The sequence below is a fragment of the Tachyglossus aculeatus genome, chromosome 12 (genome assembly GCF_015852505.1).
Source record: "Tachyglossus aculeatus isolate mTacAcu1 chromosome 12, mTacAcu1.pri, whole genome shotgun sequence".
NCBI lineage: Eukaryota > Metazoa > Chordata > Mammalia > Monotremata > Tachyglossidae > Tachyglossus > Tachyglossus aculeatus.
The window spans coordinates 15,811,698-15,833,447 of record NC_052077.1 but is presented as its reverse complement, the minus strand read 5'-3'; the positions used below and the strand labels follow the sequence as shown (position 1 = coordinate 15,833,447).

The following is a 21,750-nucleotide window of genomic DNA, read 5'->3' as shown; positions in this document are numbered from 1 at the left end:
TTTGTTTTGTTGTCTGTCTCCTCCTTCTAGACTGTGAGCCTGCTGTTGAGTAGAGACCATCTCTATATGTTGCCAACTTGTACTTCCCAAGCGCTTAGTACAGTGCTCTGCACACAGTAAGTGCTCAATAAATACGATTGAATGAATGAATGAATGAATGAAAAGAGCAGCAGGTAGACAAACCTGGTCCGCAGCAATTGGATTTAGGGTGTTTTGGGCTTCTTTTGCAACCTGACTGATAAAGAAACACAAAGTGTTGCAAAGGGGAGAGAGAATATGGTGGGGAGGTGAGAAAGCAGTCAGAGAGCGTTGACTGGAGGAAACTACTAACACTGATATGGACAAATGAGAGAGAAAGGAACAAATTTATTGTTCAGGGGTTGATTACAGCTAGCCCTTCCCCAACACGTATTTCTTTATTGTGGTTTTGCTTTTGAGCAGTCACTCTGCATAAAGTGTTCCTCCTACAGTGATTAGATCAATACTGCATGTTTTATGTGCTCCTCCATTAGATTAACCAGGGCGAAGTGACTGTGTCACTCTTCTTCCAGTCTGCTACTTCTGCAGCTCTGCTCAGTCTTCCATGAGTTCTGCACACCGTGCAAAAATCACAGCTCTCTCATGATTTTTACAGTTTTCGCCAGAAGAAACCTGAGCTTCTCACTAGTTTCCCACAGATCCTGTCTGCTACCATTTTCCCCAAATGACATTCAAAACAATGTTCTGCTGAAATGCACTCCCTTGCAGGCAAGTGCAGCACAAAACTAGTTTCCCTAAGCAATATTATCCACCGCTGGATCAGTCAAGCAATAGTATTTATTAGGTGTTACTGTGCAGAGTACTGAACTAAGCATTTGGGAGAGCACTATAGAGTTGGTAGGCACAGTGCTAGCTTTAAAGTAGACTACTATCTATTGGGAGAGACAGACGTAAAAATGAATTACCAATAGGGGAAGCAGGAGAGTCTAGATTAATCAGGGAAGAATTCCTGGAGGAAATGTGATTTTAGTAGGGCTTTAATCATAGAGGGATCAATGCTCTGTCCGATGTGAAGTGGGAGGGAGTTTCAGGCAGGAGAGAGGGTGTGAGGTGAAAGATATCAGATCTAGGCATAGTAAGTAGGTTAGTGTTGAAGGAGGAAAGTGTGTGTGGGCTGGCTTGTAGGGGGAAAGGAGTGAGATTGGGTAGAAAAAACTGCCTTCTGCTTACTTGATACCTAACCTGAGCGAAACCACAGACTCCTTAGAACATCTACCTTTCATAAATCATCACAAGTTTTGGGGCTTGTCTAGAATAAAAATATTTACTAGGACTGAAACTGTTGCTAAAATCTTTTCCTCTGGTTCATGGTCTAAATCTACCAACTCAGCAGATATCAATTATCCACCCAGCTTCTTGGGCTCTTTTAGCACCTTTGTTTAGGATGGAAGCTATTATGCCGTGCTATCAATTATAAGCAATAAACCTCACCCATTAGATAGTCCCCCAAGCATTGTTAATCTTAAAGTGAACACTAAGTCTATTCCAAACAATTAACATGTTTATATTAACCTGGGAAGGCAGTTTTGTAATAATAAAATAGTTGACTCCTGCTGTGTCCCCTTTCATGCCTCTTCAGGCTCTCTCCAGGAAGAGAAGGGAGAAGGCCAGGCCCCACTTAGGACATGAAATACAAGAGCAATCATTTTGGTGATCCTCCTGAAGGGGTGCGAAAATCTGTGCAAAAATCACAGCTGTCTCATGATTTTTACAGTTTTCGCCAGAAGAAACCTGAGCTGCTCACTAGTTTCCCACAGATCCTGTTTGCTAACATTTTCCCCAAATGACAATCAAAACAATGTTCTGCTGAAATGCATTCCCTTGCAGGCAAGTGCAGCACAAAACTAGTTTCCCTAAGCAATATTATCCACTGCTGGATCAGTCAAGCAATAGAGGGGAAGTGAGGTGGGGTGGGGAGGGAGAATACAGGATTGTGCTATGGAATATTCTGTTACCCCTCTAAATGGAGCACTTATTTCCTAGCTTGTCTGCTTGATTAGCCTCCTCGCCGACCTTCTTACCTTCTGTCACTCCCCTCTTCAGTCCATACTTCACTTTGCAACCCAGTTCATTTTTCTGTAAAAGCACTCAATCTGCACCTCCCCCTTCCTCAAAAACCTCCAAGGTTTGATCATCCACCTCCGCATCACACCTCCGCATCAAACAGAAACACCTTACTATTGGCTTGGAGGTCTCCCCATGTTGTAAGCAGGAGACGTGTCTACCAATTCTGTTGCATTGTACTTTCCCTAGCACTTAGTGCAGTGTTCTGCGCACAGTAAGCCCTCAATAAATATCACTGATTGATTGATTTAAGGCATTCAATCATCTTGGCTCAGCCTTCAGTAAAATGAAAATAATCAGGCATGAACTTCTCAAAGCCTCTCCGTTGCCTTCAAAGCATTCATCTACTCATCCCACTCTTTGTCATGCAACACCACGTCTGTTAAGAGTTCTTCAGTTTACTCTCAGTATCTTTCTACATCTCTCTGCTTTCCAAAAGCCTCCAATAGCTACTGATTTCTCTGTGCATCAGATAAAAATTCCTTTCTACTCACCTCAAAACTCTCCATTAAATTTCCCCCAGTACATATGTTACATATGGGCAGGAGTTATCTCTATTGCTGAATTGTACTTTCCAAGTGCTTAGTACAGTGCTCTGCACACATGAGGTGCTCAATAAAGATGATTGAATGAATGAATGATCACTTCCCAGCTCATACTCTTTGCTCTTTCCATGCCCACCTTTTTTTAACTATGCTTCACTTTTTATTCATTCAATCACATTTATTGAGTGCTTGCTATGTGCAGAGCAATGTTCTAAGTGCTTGGGAAAGTACTACGCAACAATAAACAGACACATTCCTTTCCCACAGTGAGTTTACATTCTAGAGGTGGGGAGAAAGACACCAATACAAATAAATAAATTACAGCTATGTACATAACTGCTCCCGCTGCGAAGGGGAAAGAACAAAGGGAGCAAGTCAGAAGGGAGTGGGAGAAGAGGAAAGGAGGGGCTTTGTCTGGGAAACTCTCTTGGAGGAGATGTGCCTCCAATAAGACTTTGAAGGGGGAGAGAGTAACTCTTGACTCTCCTGCCTCTGATGTCTCATTTATGCTGCTCCCCCAACCCAAAACTTCCTCCCCTTGCCCAAATCTCCCAAACTACAGCTACTCCCATAGTGTGGAACTCTTGCCTAATGGTAGAGCAGTGTGGATAAGGATAAGCAGTGTGGCCTAGGGGACAGAGGATAGGCCTGGGAATCAGAAGGATTTGAGTTCTAATCCCAACTGTACCACTTGTCTGCTGTGTGCCCTTGAACAAGTCATTTAATTTCTTTGTGCCTCAGTTACGTCATCTGTAAAATGGGGATTAAGAGTGTGAGCCCCATGTAGGACAGGGACTATGTCCAACCTGATTACCCTGTATCAACCCCAGCATTTAGTACAGTGCCTGGCACATAGTAAGAGCTTAACAAATAGCATTTAAAAAAGTAAAAGGCAAGCGACCAACGTGCCAGGCTGGAAGCCCGGTTTGAGGTGGCGGTAAACCAGGTCCACAATGGCCAGAGGATCGTTCCAATGTTGTTCTCGCAGTCTTAGCCCCCATTTCACAGATGAGGTAACTGAGGCACAGAGAAGCTCTGTGATTTGCCCAAGGTCACACAACAGACAAGTGGCAAAGCCAGGATTAGAACCCAGGTCCTCTGACTTCCAAACCCATGCTCTTTCCAATAGTCCATGCTGCTTCCCACAAGTGTACAGTGGAGTTAGTATGAAAAGCTCAATTTTTCCCCAGCTCTGTTAAGAAATGATAGATCCTTAGATAACTTGAAAATTTTCTCCAGCTCTAGATGGACACTAAAAATTGAATTTTGGTGTTTCATGTTTACTTCCTAGCAATAACTTTCATATCTATTTTTCTTCTCTCTCCCAAAGAGTGATTTATTCCCATTACACATCCCACCTTTCCTGAACCCAGGAATCAACAGCGCTCTTTTAGCACACTGCAGCTCTAGCTCTTTCTCTCACACCTGAAAGGTTGAACTTCAGCTGGCAATTTTGGTGATGTATGAAACAGAAAAGGACATAACGGAGCCTTTAGTTCCCACCTGGGCCTCGCAAGAGTGACAGTGCTAAGAGAACATGGTAGGGTGATTTGCAACTTGCACTGAAAATGGATGCAATGTGAAATATTATTATTATTATTATTATGGCATTTGTTCAGTACTTACCATGTGCCAGGCACTGTATTAATTTCTGGGTAGATTCAAGTTAATCAGGTTGGATACAGTCCCTGTCCTGTTTGGGGCTAGCACTCTAAGTAAATAGTAAGATTTAATCCCCCTTTTACAGTTGAGGAAACTGAGGCACAGAGAAGTTAAATGACTTGTCCAAGGTCACACAGCAAGAAAATGACAGAGCTGGAATTAGAACTCAGGTCCTCTGACTCCAAGGTTTGTGCTCTTTCCTTGCTGCTTCTTGACAATGATAGGAGTACAACTGTTTGGCCAATTACTGATCAAAGCCTCACTTTAAGGTGCCACCAAGCAAAAAGCTTCATATTATGGAGGTTTTAGTTTTATTTCCATGGGAAAAAAATTGTCATAGGAGAAGACCACTAGTATTTACATTTTCTAGGTGACTTATTAAACCTACATGCATTTGATCTCTGTATGTGTTGCATGCATATTTCATTGAACCCAGCAAATTTGGTCTTTGAGTTGTACTGAACAAATTGCAAACAAATCAGGAAGAGAGCTACTGAGGTTTATTACCTGTTTAATTGTTTCCTGTGTTTTTCTTCCTGGCTCAAAGGATTGAATGTTTTTCTCAACTGGGAAAGCAGGGCTGTGATGTGGTTGGGAGATGTGGTTATATGTGGAAAGGCATTCGGGAATATGTGGCAGAAGACCTGGGCAGGGCCAGACTAAGTTGAAATATAATCGGGCAGCAGAGTCTGTATCGCCATCCACACACCAGACCCCAGAGTTGGGGCTGGTGGTAGGGAGAGGCTTTGACGTCCAAGTGTTTTGGCATGCTCAGTGGAAAGAGCCCGGGCTTTGGAGTCAGAGGTCATGGGTTCAAATCCCGGCTCCGCCACTTGTCAGCTGTGTGACTTTGGGCAAGTCACTTCACTTCTCTGGGCCTCAGTGACCTCATCTGTAAAATGGGGATTAAAATTGTGAGCCTCCCGTGGGACAACCTGATCACCTTGTAACCTCCCCAGTGCTTAGAACAGTGCTTTGCACATAGTAAGTGCTTAACAAATACTATTATTATTATTATTATTATTATTATTATTATTTGGGGGGCTGATTGAATGATTAACAACTCTGGAAACACTGCTGCACTCTCCAAGTATGACTCATGCCTTAATCTAGGTTTGCTTAGAATTGGAGGTAGAATTCTGGACCTATGAGTTTGCCTTTTTCATGTGGTATTTTTTAAGTGCTTACTATGTGCCAGGTACTGTATTGAGGTAAAGACAAGATAATCATGTTGGACACAGTCCTTGTCCCACATGTGTTCACAGTCTTAATCCCCATTTTATAGATGAGTGCAATCAATCAATCAATCGTATTTATTGAGCACTTACTGTGTGCAGAGCACTGTACTAAGCGCTTGGGAAGTACAAATGATGTACAGAGAAGGGAAGTGACTTGCCCAGGGTCACACAGCAGACAAGTGGCAGAGCCACTTGGCGATACAGACTCACTGTGCTGCCCGATCATATTTCAACCTAGTCTGGCCCTCCCGAAGGCTTCTGCCACTCCTTCCAGGATCTTTTTTAGCATCAGGGTGGACAAGTGGAGCTTCATTCGGTCTGAGGATTTAGGTAGCAGAGAGACCCTCCCCACCTCCTTGATGAGCCTTGATGAGTCAAATGAGCCTAGAGAATAATAATAATAATAATAGTAATAAGCAGGTGGTCTAATGGAAAGAGCGTGGGCTAGGAGGTCAGAGGCCGTGGGTTCTAATCCTGACTCTGCCACTTCTCAGCTGTGTGACTTTGGGCAAGTCATTAACTTCTCTGTGCCTCTGTTACCTCATCTGTAAAATGGGGATTAAGACTGAGCCCCACTTGGGACAACCTCATTACCTTGTATCTACGCCAGTGCTTAGAACAGTGCTTGGCACATATTAAGCACTTAACAAATACCATTATTATTATTATTGTTATTATTTGATGCCTCACCCCCAACGCTTACTGTGTGCAGAGTACTGTACTAAGTGCTTGGGAGTAGTAATAATAATAATAATAATAATGGCATTTGTTAAGTGCTTACTATGTGCAAAGCACTGTTCTAAGTGCTGTGGAGGATATAAGGTGATCAGGTTGTCCCACATGGGGCACACAGTCTTCATCCCCATTTTACAGATGAGGGAACTGAGGCTCAGAGAAGTTAAGTGACTTGCCCAAAGTCTCACAGCTGCTGAGGGGCAGAGCCAGGATTACAATACAATAGAATTGGAAGACACACTCCCTGCCCACAATGAGCTGACAGTCTAGACGGGGAGACAAGCATTAATAAAACTAAATTGCAGATATGTACTTAAGTGTTGTGGGGCTGAGGGTGGGGTGAATACCAAGTGCCCAGGGGGTACAGATCCAAATGCATAGACAATGCAGAAGGGAGGTAGACCACACAGAAGGGGTGATGCTGATGAATGACTGTTGAGGAAACAAATTGGTGCCTACTTTGCCTACCTTTAAGGCTGAACAATAATGGTGCGTCTCCCCTGCCTCCCACCGCCTGCTTTAGACTGTAAGCTCATCGTGGACAGGGAATGTGTCTGTTTATTGTTGTATTGTCATCCCCTAAGCCCCTCTCCGGGTTGCACCTGGAGAGTCTCCAGTGCTCTACCAGCCTCGACTATGGGAAGGAAAATCAAGCAGAGACATACCCATTCCATTCCTAGCTTGGGTAGTGGCTAGCGAGTGGAAAGCACTCGGCTAGAAATCAAAACTCGTCTGTGCAGCATGGGAGAGAGTGGAGGGTGAAGACTCAAGTTTACTGAGGAAGAAAGCAATGGTAAACCACTTCTGTATTTTTACCAAGAAAACTCTATGATTACGCTACTAGAATGATTGCAGATAGAGGTAGGGCATTCTGGGAGAGCTGTGTCCATGGAGTCGCTATGGGGCAGAGACCACCTGACAGCCTAAGAAAAGACAAGACTCTCCCAAGCACTTAGTTCAGTGGTCTGTACACAGTAAGTGCTCAATAAATATGATTGAATGAATGAATGAATGATGGAATTAATTAAGTGTTTACTATATGCCAAGTCTTATGCTAGGTGCTACGGTAGATAATCAGTTCCTGTCCCACCTGGGGCTCGGGGTGAGCATCAGGAAACTGGAATCTACAGGATGTCCCCTGTTCCTTCTTTGTCACCTCTCATGACCCTGAAGAGTCTGAGAGGGCCTTAAATGAAATACTGAATGACTAACTAAAAACCTAAACTGGATTCAGAAATTCGGGTATTTATTGCGCTGGGCCTATTGAGCTCATGTGGGTGAAGGAGAGCGAATTGGGGGAGAGGAAAAGAGAGCCATCCAGTCATGTGACTTGTATTAAAAATCCTTCCCAGCTGTCCATACTTTATAAGGTGTGAATTTAGGTGCTTAGGCAAAGCAGAAGTTACTATAAAAATGAAGAATTAGACAGATTTCCTTGGACATTTAATGTCAGAGAGGACTCAGATTTCCCTAGCCATTTGGTTCTGAGACAGACCTCTAAATTTTCCATGCTTCCCTCCATTACTATAACTGTGCTCTGGGGAAGGTTGGATAGTAAACCTTCTGAGAGTTTGAAACCCACCTGGCTAAAAAATGATAGCATTTTCCCCATTGTTTTCAGAAATTTGAAAAGGGAGAGCAACACCAGCATAATTTTTCTTCTTTCACCCATGTCAGTGAAATAAAAATCATCATTTTTCAACATCAGGATTTGACCTCCCCAGCCAACCTTCTTTTACTTCCAATTTAGGCAAGATTTTGAAGACCAATAACCTGCACACTGGGCCTCATTCTCATCTTTTCTACTGCCAAACCCTGGCTCACACCCTCCCTCCTGCCTGGAGCTCCTTCCCACATCCAGGAGACCACTCTGCTCTCCATCTTGAAAGCCCTTCTAAATCATATGTCCTTCAGAAGGTCTTCCCTGATTAATCCACCATCCCCTGACCCTATTTTCCCCAATCCTGCCACTTCACTTACCTAAGGGCTTAGGTACTCACCTCCAACCCCGACCCTGGTTGCACTAAATGTCCATATCCTTATACGCTATTGCTTCTCCCTACCTGAAATTTATTTTAGTGCCTGTCCTCCATTTAGATTGTAAATGCCTTGAGAACAGGGTTCATATCTTCAATAATTCTATTGCATTTTCCTAAGTACTTAATATAGTGCTCTGTGCACAGTGGAACGCAACAAATACTACCAAGTGATTATGGTTGGAGTGTGCTGCAGGCTGACAAGTGGTTTGAGAAATAAGGCAGTGTGCCTGCATGTAAGCCCTTTGAGATCAGAGAATGTCTGTTTTGCTTCTGATGGGCTCTACCAAGCACATGGTAAAGTGCTCAGTAGACACTCAGTAAACTGACTGATTGGAGAGGGTTACCTAAGGAGGGTTCCAATTTTATTTTACAGTAAATTTGCATCTGGTTGTCCTAGGATGCTCTCAAAGTCTCTCAGCCTTTTCAAACCGTATGTACAATCTTTTGCAATAATGCAGTGTAACCTTGTGTACCATCTGTTCATGTTGTTTTGGTTGAAAGTTATTTTTTCAAACTACACAAACATCATCTCTTGAACTTTAGTTTTATTAGTAATCTGCTCATCTAAGGTGTCCCAAATTCCACCATTCCTTTCACTTTCTTTTTACTTTACACTTAATAAGAGGCTCTCCAGCTCTCGTCTCCTCTGAAGCTTCTTTAACTTGTTTCTTAGGTAAGTAATCCACAGGGTAGCCATAGCCAAGATGTGCTGGGAAGGGAGGGCTTCTAGCAGGGCATGGAATGAGAAGGTAGAGCCGAACAGGAATCATAAATCTGGGGCTCCAGCATGCCCCAGAGCCTTGGCACAATACCTGTTCAGAATATTCTGATTCAAAAACCCAGGTAGAGAAGCAGCGTGGCTCAGTGAAAAGAGCACAGGCTTTGGAGTCAGAGATCATGGATTCAAATCCCAGCTCCACCAATTGTCAGCTGTGTGACTTTGGGCAAGTCACAACTTCTCTGGGCCTCAGTTACCTCATCTGGAAAATGGGGATTAAGACTGTGAGCCCCCCCGTGGGAAAACCTGATTACCTTGTAACCTCCCCCGTGCTTAGAACAGTGTTTTGCACACAGTAATTGCTTAATAAATGCCATCATTATTATTATTAAACCCGTGGTAGCTGAGTACAAAACTGGGCTGGAAGAGAACCTGAGGACCAATGGAAAGGAATCTGGGCTCTCTCCTAGGAGAGCTGCAGGAGGTTGCAGACTTTGCAGGGCTTGTCAGACTGAACTGGTGCCTCTTGATTTGGCAATTCATAACCCCCAAATCTCTGGGATTACCCTTTCAGTGTCCTGGCACCTGTGAGCATACAGTTTCCATTCTGAATCTGGGCAGCTGCGCTACTCTGGGCATGAGCTCTGGCCTGCTTTGCATTACCTGATCAACCTTGCCTTCACTGACATTGTTCTCTCCTGGTTCTCCTTCTATGTCTTTGGACACTCCTTCTCAGTCTCTTTCATGGAATCCTCCCCCTTTCTCCCACCCCCTAACTGTGGGAGTCCCTCAAGATTCAGTTTTGGTTCCCCTTCTATTTTCCATCTACAACCAGTCCCTTAGAGAACTCATCTGCACCCAAAGCTTCAAGTACCATCTCTACAGGGATAATTCCCAAATCTACATCTCCAGCCCTGATCACTCTTTCTCTGGGGCCTCACATTTCTGCCTGCCTTCAGGACAACTCTACTTGGATCCCATGTCACTTCAAACTTACCATGTCCAAAAAAGAACGCCTCATCTTCCCAGCCAAACCCTGTCCTCCTCTTGTCTTTCTGATCACTGTAAACAACCCCACTGTCCTCTCTGTCTCGCTAACCTGTAACCATGGCATGATCCTTGACTCATCTCTCTCATTTAACCCCCATATTCCATCTGCCACCAAATCCTGTCAGTTCTACTTTCACAACACTGCTAAAATCCATCCTTTCCTCCCCATCCAAACTGTTTCCACACCAATCTAAAGCATACTGATCTAAAGCATATCCCCCCTTGCTACTGCAACAGCCTCCTTGCTGACCTCCCTCCTTCCTATCTCTTCCCACTCCAGTCTTTACTTCACTCTACTGTCCAGATCATTTTTCTAAAAAACTGTTCAGTCCACATGTCCCCAGTCCTCAAGAACCTCCAAGTGTTGCCCATCCACCCCCACAACAAAAAAAACCTCCTTACCATCAGCTTGAATGCATTCAATAAGCTCACCCCCTTCTATCTCACCTCGCTGATTTCCTAGTAATATTTGTGGTATATGTTAAGTGCTTACTATGAACCATCACTGAACTGAGCCCTGGAGTAAATACGAGATGATCAGGTACCACATGGGCCTCATAGTCTTAGTAGGGCAAAGAATAGGAATTGAATCCCCATTTTGCAGATGAGGGAACTGAGGCACAGAGAAGTTAAGCGGCTCCCAAGGTCCATGTTCTTTCCACTAGGCCCCGCTAATTTTCTACTACAGCCTAGCCCATGTACTTTGTTCCTCTAATTTAAAGCTTCTCATTATACCTCAGTCTCATGCATCTTGCCACCAAAGTGCTTAGTACAGTGCTTTGCATACAGTAAGCACTCAATGAATGAATGAATGATTGTAGGGTGGATCTGACTTGGGGAGAAGAAAAATTAGCACAGTGAATACAGTCGGTGCCCCGGTGCGTGAAAAGGAAATTTACTATTTACAGTCATTTCTGCTGCAATGTAGTCCCTGGGTCCTCGTGTCATACTAACCATTGATTCAATCAATCAATCAATCAATCGTATTGAGTACTCACTGTGTGCAGAGCACTATGCTAAGCTTTTGGTAGAGTACAGTACAGCACTCCTTGCCCATATTCATTCATTCATCCAATCAAATTTATTGAGTGCTTACTAAGTATATGTACTTACCAAGTACTAAGTACTTGGTAAGTACAGTAATGTACAGTATTTACTGTACTAAGCACTTGGGAAGTACAATTCAGCAACAGAGACAAACCCTTCCCACAACGGGCTCACAGTCTTCACTCTCCCCACCTCCAAAACCTTATTAAAATCAAATCTCCTCCAAGATAACTTTCCTGATTAAGACCTCATTTCCCCTACTCCCTCTCCCCCTACATTGCCTATGCACTTGGATCTGTACTCTTTAAGCACTCGATATTTATTCCACTCAGCCTCACAGCAGTTACATACATATCCATAATTGATTTTGTCGGACTCCCACTCTATACTGCAAGCTTCTTTTGCACAGGTAACATGTCTACCAACTCTTTTGTACTGTACTCTACCAAAAGCTTAGCATAGTGCTCTGCACACAGTGAGTATTCAATACGATTGATTGATTGATTGAATCAATGGTTAGTATGACACTAAGACCCAAGGACTACATTACAGCAGAAATGACTGTAAATAGTAAATTTCCTTTTCACGCACCGGGGCACCGACTGTATTCACTGCGCTAATTTTCCTTCTCCCCAAGTCAGATCCACCCTACAGTCATTCATTCATTGAGTGCTTACTGTATGCAGAGCACTGTACTAAGCACTTGGAAAGTACAATATGGTAATAAAGACAGCCAACCCCTGCCCACAAAGGGCTTGCAGTCTAGAGGATAATTAATAATAATTATGGTATTTGTTAAGTGCTTACTATGTGCCAAGTATTCTTCTAAGCACTGGGGTAGATGCAAGGTAATCAGGTTGTCTCATGTGAGACTCAGTCTTAATCCCCATTTTACAGATGAAGTAACTGAGGCACAGAGATGTTAAGCGGCTTCCCCAAGGTCACACAGCAGACAAGTGGCAGAGCCGGGATCAGAACTCACATCCTCTAACTCCCAAGCCCGGGCTTTTTCCAACAAGCCACGCTGTCATGTCAGTATTTTTGCACCACCTTAGCACCTTTGTAATCATCACTTTTAGTCACATATTTTTACACATTGATTTACATATTCATTCATTCATTCAATCGTATTTATTGAGCGCTTACTGTGTGCAGAGCACTGTACTAAGCGCTTGGGAAGTACAAGTAGGAAACATATAGAGACGGTCCCTACTCAACAACAGGCTCACAGTCTAGAAGGGGGAGACAGACAACAAAACAAAACATATTGACAAAATAAAATAAATATAATAGTAAATATGTACAAGTAAAATGAATAGAGTAATAAATCTGTACAAACATATATACAGGTGCTGTGGGGAGGGGAAGGAGGTAGGGCGGGGGGGGATGGAGGAGGGGGCTCAGTCTGGGAAGACCTCCTGGAGGAGGTGAGCTCTCAGTAGGGCTTGGAAGGGAGGAAGAGAGCTAGTTTGGCGGATGTGGGGAGGGAGGGCATTCCAGGCTAGGGGGAGGACGTGGGCCGGGGGTCGACGGCGGGACAGGCGAGAACAAGGCACAGTGAGGAGGTTAGCAGCAGAAGAGCGAAGGGTGCGGACTGGGCTGTAGAAGGAAAGAAGTACATATCCTACTACTTGAGCAATTCTTCCATGAATTTGAAAAGTATTTCATGTCCATCTACCCTGTTAGATTGTAAGCTCCTTATGTAGAGGGACCAAGCCTTCTACCTCTATTGTTCTTCCTTAACCACTTAATATGCCACCCTGCACACAATCAGTGCTCATAAATCCTCCTGATTGATTGCTGCCTATCTCACCTTTCCCCTCTTGGTTTCAAGAACACCACCTCCTCAATGAAAGTTTAATCACCCCATTAATCAAAATAAAACTGTAAGGCCCATCTCTACTGTCAGAGAAAGGGAGTTTACCTTCTCCACTAGTGAGAGGCCCGCAAAACCCCTACCCCTGTGCCCCCTTTACCTCTGTTTATTCTGATGACTTATTTATTTATTTTACTTGTACATATTTATTCTATTTATTTTATTCTGTTAATATGTTTTGTTTTGTTCTCCGTCTCCCCTTTCTAGACTGTGAGCCCGCTGTTGGGTAGGGACCATCTCTAGATGTTGCTGACTTGGACTTCTCAAGCACCTAGTACAGTGCTCTGCACACAGTAAGCACTCAATAAATATGATTGAATGAATGAATATGTATATATGTTTATACATATTTATTACTCATTTATTTTACTTATACATATTTATTCTATTTATTTTATTTGGCTTATATGTTTAGTTTTGTGGTCCGTTTCCCCCTCCTAGACTGTGAGCCCGCTATTGGGTAGGGACCGTCTCTATATGTTGCCGACTTATACTTCCCAAGTGCTTAGTACAGTGCTCTGCACACATTAAGTGCTCAATAAATACAATTGATTGATTGATTGATTATTGGAAGACACCTTAGGAATCCAGGATGTCTGATTTCCATTCAGCTTTGACTGGTATTCTAACTCACGCAATCAAGTCTTGGGTTCATGATGCTTCATATACCCACCAGGCCAACTAGCCAAGCCTCTTCCTGCAGACGTGGAGAATATTTGTGGAGAATGACAAGCTTTTTCTAGAGACAGATCGGCCTGATGTCTTAGATACTCAGACCCGGAGTGGTAGGAAAAGAAAAAAGAACAGTTTCCTTTCAGCATCTTTTAAAAACATGTTTTTAATAAGTTCTGGGCTGTAATAGCAGAAAGGTCTATCCCTTGAAAAGAATCCATTATGAACAAGGCACTGTAATTGCCACTTAATTCACTAGAAGCTGGAGGTGAAAGGGCAGAAGGTTTTATTACTCCTTCTCCATTAGAATGGTGTATTATCTACCATATACATTAAACAAGTGCATCATTTGTTTGAATTTTACTTTTCAAAGCACTAATACCCCAAATTAGCATCTTCCTGCTTGTTTGTGAATTTTCATTGTTTATAACTATCTGAACATGGCATTCATTAGCCTGTTAATTACAGCTTCATTTGCAAGAACTTGCTTCCAATTAGCCTTAATGACATCACAGAGTCATTTTTCAAGGCTGCCATTTTCTACACAACCGTTTCCCGTTTAAATGGTCTGCTGTTTGGTCTTAATCAAATTTAATAACAATAGCCTTGGTTTATAGGTGACATTTTAACCTTGAATGGTATTTTGCATTTATATTGGCAGGAAGCAGATGCTGAAAGTATTTGAACTCTTCACTATTTCTGAAAAATCTGATTTTTATGTATAAAATGAATTGATCGATTGATCATATTTATTGAGTGCTTACTGTGTGCAGAACACTGTACAAAGCGCGTTTTTAATGGTATTTGTTAAGGGCTTACTATATGCCAGTCACTATACTAAGCACTGGGGTGGATACAAGCTGATCAGGTTTGACACAGTCTGTCAAACAGGGGGCTCATGGTCTTAATCCCCATTTTACAGATGAGGTAACTGAGGCACAGAGAAGTGAAGTGACTTGCCCAAGGTCACACAGCAGACAAGTGGCAGAGCGGGAATTAGAACCCATGTCCTTCTGTCTCCCAGTCCCTTGCTCTATCCACTAGGCAATTCTGCTGCTTGGGAGAGTACAGTATAACAGAGTTGGTAGGCATGTTCCCTGCCCACTACAATCTTACAGTCTAGAGGGGGAGCCAGATGTGAATATAAATAAACAAATTATAGTTAGGTATATAAGTGCTATGGGACTAAGGGAGGGGTGAATAAAGGGTACAAATCCAAGTGCAAGGATGACAGAAGGGAATGGGAGAAGTGGAAATGAGGGCTTGGTCAGGGAAGACCTCTTGGAAGGGATGTGCTTTTAATAAAGTTTTGAAGTTGGGGAGAGTGATCATCTGTCAGATACGAAGAGGGAGGGTGTTTCAGGTCACAGGCAGGATGTGAGTGAGAAGTCAACGGTGAGATCAGTGAAATCAAGTTACAGCGAGTAGGTTGGCATTAGAGGCGTGAAGCGTGCAGGCTGGATTGTAGTAGGAAAACAGCAAGGTAAGGTAAGAGGGGGTGAGATGATTGAGTGCTTGGTAAGGAGTTTCTTTACCAAGCTGTGGTAAAGAGTTTCTGTGTGATGCGGAGGTGGATGGGCAACCCCTGGAGGGTCTTGAGGAACGGGGAAACAGATACTGAACAGTTTTGTAGAAAAATGACCCGGGCAGCAGACTGAAATATGGACTGAAGTGGGGAGAGACAGGAGGCAGGAGGTCAGCAAGGAGGCTGAAGCAGTAGTCAAGACAGGATAGGATAAGTGTTTGGATCAATGTGGTAGCAATCTGGATGTAGAGGAAAGGGTGGATTTTAGTGATGCTGTGAAGTTCGAACCAACAGGATTTGGTGAGAGATTGAATAATGGGTGGAATGAGAGAGATAAGTCAAGGATAAGGAGAAGCAGCATGGCTTAGTGGGGAGAGGATGGGCTTGGGAGTCAGAGGACCTGGGTTCTAATCCCAGCTCTGTTAATTGCTTGCTGTGTGACCTTGAGTAAATTACCTAATCTCTGTACCTCGGTTCTCCTATTCTCCCTCCTATTTAAATTATGAGCCCCATGTGGGACAGGGACTATGTCCAAACTAATTAACATGTACCTATCCCAATGCTCTGATTGGGTGTTTGACACATAGTAAGCATTTAACAAATGCTGCTTAAAAAATGGCTAATTCCAAGATAATTCATTTGTGAGATTGGGAGGGTGGTGGTGCTAACTACCGTGATGTGAAAGTCATGGGTAGGGCAGGGTTTGGGTGGGAAAATAAGAGTTCTGTAAAAATCCAGGAAAGCCTGGACTGGTACAAACACATGAATGATAATGGCACTAGGAGAAGACAAGAATCCACGTGGTAGAGAAGAAAGTTAAAGAAACAATTACCTTTCTCCAAATCCAAGCTAGGGATTTAATAACAATTCAAAAGAGGAAAAGAGGAAACTACAAATTAGGAGTAAAAATCCTGGAAGTGGGTGTGAGCAGCTCAGTCACTGATAAGCAACCCTTCAGGTCACGCTAGCCCGCTGAAATTTCAGAATGCTTTACTGGCCAAAGTCTGGCCACACTCACAAAATTTCCATGTTATTCCTCCACTGGGATTCTCATCTGCTGAAAAATCTCCACAATCTCTGCTCCCGGCCCTGTCGGCTCCGGTCCCACTCTTTGAATGGCTCAGTCATGGCCCCATTTGCTCCAGAGATCTAAAAACTTCTCAGCCCCTCGCTTCTTCCAGACCCTGCTCTTCTCATACCTGCTTCTCTCTGGACCTGCTTTCCTTCTTTTTTATGGTATTTGTTAAGCACTTACTATATTCCGTGAACTATACTAAATGCAGGAGTAGATAGATCATCAGAATGGCCACCGTCCCTGCCCTACATAGGTCTCACAGTCAATCCCCGTTTTACTGATGAGGTAACTGGGGCACAGAGAAGTTAAATGACTAGCCTAAGGTCACATGACAAACAAGTGGTGGAACTGGGATTAGAACTCAGTTCCTATTACTCCCAGGCCCATTCTCTTTCCACTAGGCCACCCTGCTTCTCTTGGTTTCCCCTCCTATAACTCCGCTTTTGGTGCCCTCCCCATTCCCTTGACAACCAGGTGCTCTCCCCATCCTACCTGGGCCTGTTTCCCTGAGAACCAACTTTCCCCATCTTCTCTGCTCCACATCTGTCTCTCCCTGGCTCCTCTGTCACCACTGCTGTGGTCCTGGCCCACTGTCTCCCTCTGGTTACTTTCCCAGCCAACTCCTCCTACCCACTTCCTCTCTGATAGACCACCACCCCCACACCCTTAAAGCCCTACTAAAATCACATCTAAAATCACAAAGAGAAGCACCACGGCTCAGTGGAAAAGAGCACTGGCTTTGGAGTCAGAGGTCATGGGTTCAAATCCCGGCTCCGCCAAGTGTCAGCTGTGTGACTTTGGGCAAGTCACTTCACTTCTCTGGGCCTCAGTTCTCTCATCTGTAAAATAGGGATTAAGACTCTGAGCCTCTCGTGGGACAACCTGATCACCTCGTAACCTCCCCAGTGCTTAGAACAGTGCTTTGCACATAGTAAGTGCTTAATAAATGCCATCATCATCATCTCCTCCAAGAGGTCTTCCCTGACTGAGCCTTCATCTCCTCCATTTAACCTCCCTTCTGCATGACCTATGCACTTTGATCTATAACTCTTAATCATTTGATATTCATCTCGCCCTAGCCCCAGAGCACTGAGGTACATAAACCATTATACTCTCCCATTTCCCCTAGCTCTAATTTATTTTAATACCACCCTCTCTAATCTGTAAACTCCTTAGGTGCAGGGATCGTGTCTACCGACTCTATTGTACCGTACCCTCTAAAGAACTCAATACAGTGCTCTGCATTCAGTAAGTGTTCAATAAATACCATGTATTATATGTATATATGTTTGTACATATTTATTACTCTATTTATTTATTTATTTATTTTACTTGTACATATCTATTCTATTAATTTTATTTTGTTAGTATGTTTGGTTTTGTTCTCTGTCTCCCCCTTTTAGACTGTGAGCCCACTGCTGGGTAGGGACTTTCTCTATATGTTGCCAATTTGTACTTCCCAAGTGCTTAGTACAGTGCTCTGCACATAGTAAGCGCTCAATAAATACGATTGATGATGATTGATGATACCATCGATTATTTGATAGTGGTCTCTGTTACTGACTACTAGCTCTGGTAACAGGGTCGTCCAGCTAGGGTATTCATTACCAAAGGGACCGCACACTAGGGTTATGATCCTCTTTATTAAAGTGACCCAGTGGCTTCACATGCCAGGGTGCACCATTCCAGCATCATCTGATAGTCACACACTGGTCCCACATGCCAGGGTGCACACTATCCCGGAAACATCTGGTAGACACTGACTGGCCCTCCGTGTCAGGGTGCATCATCTAAGCATTATCTAGCAGACGCATACTGATCCCACATGCCAAGGTGCCCTGTCTCAGCATCATCTGGTAGGTGCACACCTTTACAGCAAAGAGTCATGTCTTTTATAGTCAAAGAAATCCAAACTCCCAAATGCTTTCCAGACCCCTCCCCTTAGTTCCCAGTCCAACAAAGAGTCCTTCAGGGTGAGAAAATTCCTCCTTTCTTTTGTTGATAGTGTGAGGGACCATCCTTCTCAGGGACTCTCTACTCAGAGGAAGTTCCCCCTGGAATCTCTAAGGAAACTTGAGAACTGTTAATTCCTTCCCTTTTTGTTAATAATATGCAGGAACATTTTCCTGAAGAGATAATGTTTGTTGCTAGGATGTGTGACCTCCGTGAGAGGTTGCAGAGATGAACAGATTGTCCATCCTGGACTGGGGCTGGCTCGGTGCAAGAACCTTGCTGCTATTACACTGTGGCTGATACTTCATGTGCCTAGTAGTCCCACTTGTAAAAATCTCTCCTTTCCATCTGTGCTCTGGCTTCAGGCCGAACAGGTGCAGGGTAATGATGGGAGAGAAACATTCTCACTCCTACCCACACATATCCTGTTGAGGTTAGATAAAACCTTCCCACCACTTATTTAAATGATATATTTATCTCCCTTATGTTCTTCTGGATCTTTTATATTGATCAGTTCATAGCATATTCACTTATCACTTAAAGTGTAGAGGTCCCGTGCTAAGCACTTGGGAAATACATAGCCTCTGTCCTCAAAAAACTTACAATCTACATTCTACAGGTCAATTGTGAATAGTTGGAGAGAGAAAGGAACAAAACATCACATGGTGATAACAGGAGTATGAAAGGATAAATACATGAATAAATTAATAAAGATAAGTTAATGACAGTTGAGACTATGCATACTGCTTGGAGAAGGTAAAGGAACACAGGTAAATGCAAGTAATAATAATGATGATGATAATGGTATTTGTTAAGCACTTACTAAGAGTCAAGCACTGTTCTAAGTTCTGGGGTAGATACAAACTAATCAGGTTGGACAATCATCTGTCCCACTTAGGGCTCACAGTCAAGTGTGACTGATGATTGTACACAACCTGACAAGGTGGAGCTTAATGGGGGATGGCTTCTTGGATGGGGGGAGGACTTCAGGGGGATTTGAAGTAGGGGAGAGCTGGTGGATTTGGAGGGGAAGGGAGCCAGGGAGAAGGGCTTAAATCCAGTAGTGAGGAGCTTCTGCTTGATGGAGAGAATGTGTTTCTATGCTGGGCCACTGGCATTTTAACTATCATCCTCATCAAGCGTTTTTTTTACTGAGTGCTTACTGCATGCCAAACACTGTATTAATTGCTTGGGAAAGTACAATACAGCAGAGTTGGTAAACATGTTCCCTGCCCACAGTGAGCTTACAGTCTAGAAGGGGAGAAAGACATTAATATGAACAAATATTTTATAATATGACCTTATTTTGGTTGGTATAGTTGTATATGACCGGCATGACCTACTTCCTCCACAAAATTGTATGTTCCTTGAAGCTAGGGACATGTCTGATTTTCTCTCTGAAAATAGCTCCAAGAATAGTGATTTGCTCTGCATTCATTGTATACAACTGAACAAATCAAAGTAAAAAGTTTTTATTTTATCCAGGTGGATGCCTGATACATGTTTCTATTCACCTCTGTTACAGGTGTTGGAGGAAATAGCTTACATTTGCTCAAGTGGCTCTTTCCCAGTTCTTCAAGGTCAGGTGCTCCCAAAGAAAATTATTCATTCATTCAGTCAGTCAGTCATATTTACTGAGCACTTATTCTGTGCAGAGCACTGAACTAAGCACTTGGGAAAGTACAATAAAACAATGAACAATGACATTCTCTGCCCACAACAAGCTCACAGTCTATTCTAGAAGATATGTTGGTTAAGAGTGTGAGCTGAAAGGACTGATAGGTTGTCATAATAATAATAATAATAATAATAATTGTTAGGAATATATTATGTGCCAAACACTGTTCTAAGCCCTGGTGTTGATCTGAGATTATCAGGTCTGAGACAGAGTCTCTGTCCCACCTCAATCAATCATTAGTACTTATTGAGTGTTTACTGTGTGCAGGGCACTGTTCTAAGTGCTTGGGAGAGTACAACATGTCAATATAACAGACACACCAAGTCCAAGTAGCAGGGAGATTAGACACAATCCCTGTCCAAATGGGGATCATAGTCTACTATTATCCTTATTTTACAGATGGAGAAATTGAGGCCCAGAGAGGTTAAGTGACTTGCCTGAGGTCACTTAAAAGTCTGCTGGCAGAGCTGGGACTCCAACCCAGGTCTTCTGACTCCCAGCTCAATGTTCTAATGGGCCACAGTCCCCCATCAGCTTTCTCCTATATGTTACCAACTTGTACTTCCCAAGCACTTAGTACAATGCTCTGCACACAGTAAGCGCTCAATAAATACGATTGAAAAGAAAAGAAAGGGAGAACAGGTATTGAATCCCCATTTTACAGATGAGGAAACTGGGCACAGAGTAGTGTAGTGTCTTGCCCATGGTCTCACAGCAGGCAAGAGACAGAGCTGAGATTAGAACCCAGGTCTTCTGACTTCCAAACCCGTGCTCTTTCTTCCTCTAGGCTACACTACTCATGTATCCTACTCATTATTCACCCACTAGATGAATTCCTCTGGAAAAAAAACAGTGAGTTTAGAGACACTGGCTAGTGGAAACTTCTCATGGTCTTTGACTCTTCTCCCGACTCTTTCTTTGCTTCTACCTACATCACGTCCACAGTTAGAGAAGAATTGTGGCCTAGTGGAATGAACATGGTCCTGGGAGTCAGAGGACATGGATTCTAATTCCATTTCTGCCATGTCTGCTGTGTGACCTTGGGCATATCACTTAACTTCTCTTTGCTTCATTACCTCATCTGTAAAATGGGGATTAAATCTGTGAGCCACATATTTGACATGGACTATGTTCCACTTGACTGTCTTGTATCTACTCTAGCACTTAGTGTAGTACCTGGCACATAGTAAGCGCTCAACAAATACCATTATAAAACTCTACCTCTGATTTCACACATATTCAGGCTTTGTGAAAGTGTCTAGACTATAAACTCATTGTGGGCAGGGAACGGATCTACCAACTCTGTTATAGTGTACTCTCCCAAGTGCTTAGTAATAATAATAATGGTATTTGTTAAGTGCTTACTATGTGCCAAGCACTATTCAAAACACTGGGGTAGACACAATAATCAGGTTGTCCTATGTGGGGGTCACAGTCTTAATCCCCATTTTGCAGGTGAGGTAAGTGAGGCACAGAGAAGTTAAGGGGCTTGCCCAAGGTCAAACAACAGACAAGTGGCGGAGCCGGGATTAGAACCTACGACCACTGACTCCCAAGCCTGTGCTCTGCACACAGTAAGCACTCAATAAATATGATCGTCTAATCCACCCCCATTCAGGATTCTCTGGGTTATTCTAATTGTTTTCTGCTTTCAAAATCATTTGGATTCATGCGAGACCCAAATGGTAATGAAGATTTAATTAAGCAATTAACATCCAGTAAACAAATAGGTACATGATAAAATGATCCACCACTGGAGCAGTGCCCCCTCAGAAATTGAGGATGTAGAGAGAAGATGGGCAACAGGAACCTTTAGTTCTTTACTACCACTGAA

General features: G+C 43.2%; 1 non-coding gene across 1 annotated transcript; it reads left to right on the top strand.

Moving 5' to 3' along the window:
- Positions 1 to 6,867: 6,867 nt before the first annotated feature.
- Positions 6,868 to 7,005, top strand: LOC119935992. Its single transcript, XR_005453586.1, has one exon. It is a non-coding gene; the product is annotated as a small nucleolar RNA SNORA7 (small nucleolar RNA).
- The last annotated feature ends 14,745 nt before the right edge of the window (positions 7,006 to 21,750 follow it).